Source organism: Physeter macrocephalus, chromosome 10 (assembly GCF_002837175.3).
Source record: "Physeter macrocephalus isolate SW-GA chromosome 10, ASM283717v5, whole genome shotgun sequence".
NCBI lineage: Eukaryota > Metazoa > Chordata > Mammalia > Artiodactyla > Physeteridae > Physeter > Physeter macrocephalus.
Window position 1 is genome coordinate 50174870 of NC_041223.1, and position 1433 is coordinate 50176302.

Sequence of the window (1433 nt, forward strand, 5' to 3'; positions counted from 1 at the left end):
ACGGGAGAGGCCGCAGCAGAGGGAGGCCCGCATACCACAAAAAAAAAAAATTAAAAATAAATAAAAATAAAAATAAATAAATAAATAAATCAAGTACAAACTCCTTTGAACCTGTAATTTCATTGCCTTGCCTTGTCTTTTCTTACCTAATCTTATTCATCTGATACACCTTATCTACTCCCTCTGCATAGTCAGATCATTATGTATCTAGTTTCTGAGGCCTAATTATGATAACCATATTCTCCAAATCTAAGCTTGAGACATTTGATTTGATTGATAGTCCAATAAGGGGGTAGAATATTGAAATCAGTTTCAGCTTAGAAAATTTAGGATGTAGAGTCCTTGTAGTGATGACACTGAAACAGGAGGGAAGGGGGCAGGGCACAACCTTTAAAAGAATGACATAGCCATAGGACATGACAAAAACTGGTTAGAACTAGGTCCAAGATGGCGGAATATTCGACTTCCAGTGCACCCTGAGCCTCATCATATGCTCATTATAATACATTAGCATGCTCAATGACACACCCGCCAGCGCCATGACAGTTCCGAGGCTAACCATAAAAGGCCAAAAAGTGGGTGGTGGCCCACATCCTGGAAATCTCTGCCCCTTCCCCCCAGTAGTTGGAATAATCCTCCCACTCATTAGCCTATGAAATTACGCAGCCCATAAATACTAACCATGCCACAGTTTGGGGCCTCTCTCCTTCTGAGATGGCCCAAACTCTGTGAAGTGTGTTTCTCGCTAAATAAATCCAGCTTCTTACCTATCACTTTGTCTCTCACTGAGTTCTCTCTGCGACAAGACATCAAGAACCTGAGCTTCATTAAGTCCCGAGACCAGGTGTGTGATCTCAATTAAAAGACCAGGTTCAAGTCCCTGAGTTGCAGGGTTTCAACACTCCTTGCATTCTTTCCTGCATTCCTGGTAGTAATGTGATTTATTCCTACTCTCAGTCCTTAAAAAGTATGTCTTTATATTCACATACAATATAAAAAAATAAACATATTTACATACACATTTAAAAAAAAGATTTGGAAGATACACACCAAACAGTTAACAGTGGTTACTTCTGGGGAATGAAATCTCCAGTCTGGGTACTAATTTTTTATATTATATACCTTTTTACTAGATAAATGGTTTTACAATGATCATATGTTTCTTCTGCATTTCAAAAACTACTTTGAATATTTAAAAAATCAATCACAAATAGAACTTAAACCAGGATGTCTTCTTTTCAAATAATCGCTGCTCAGTCTAGGTTTCAGTCAACTAATCAAGCAAGCTGTTAGTTGCTAATCAAGCAAACTAATCTCAGCTGCTCCAGTTTGAATGTTGAATTCAGACTCGCAAGTCAGAACCTTTATATATATATATATATATATATATATATATATTTTTTTTTTTTTTTTTTTTTTTTTTTTTGCGGTAC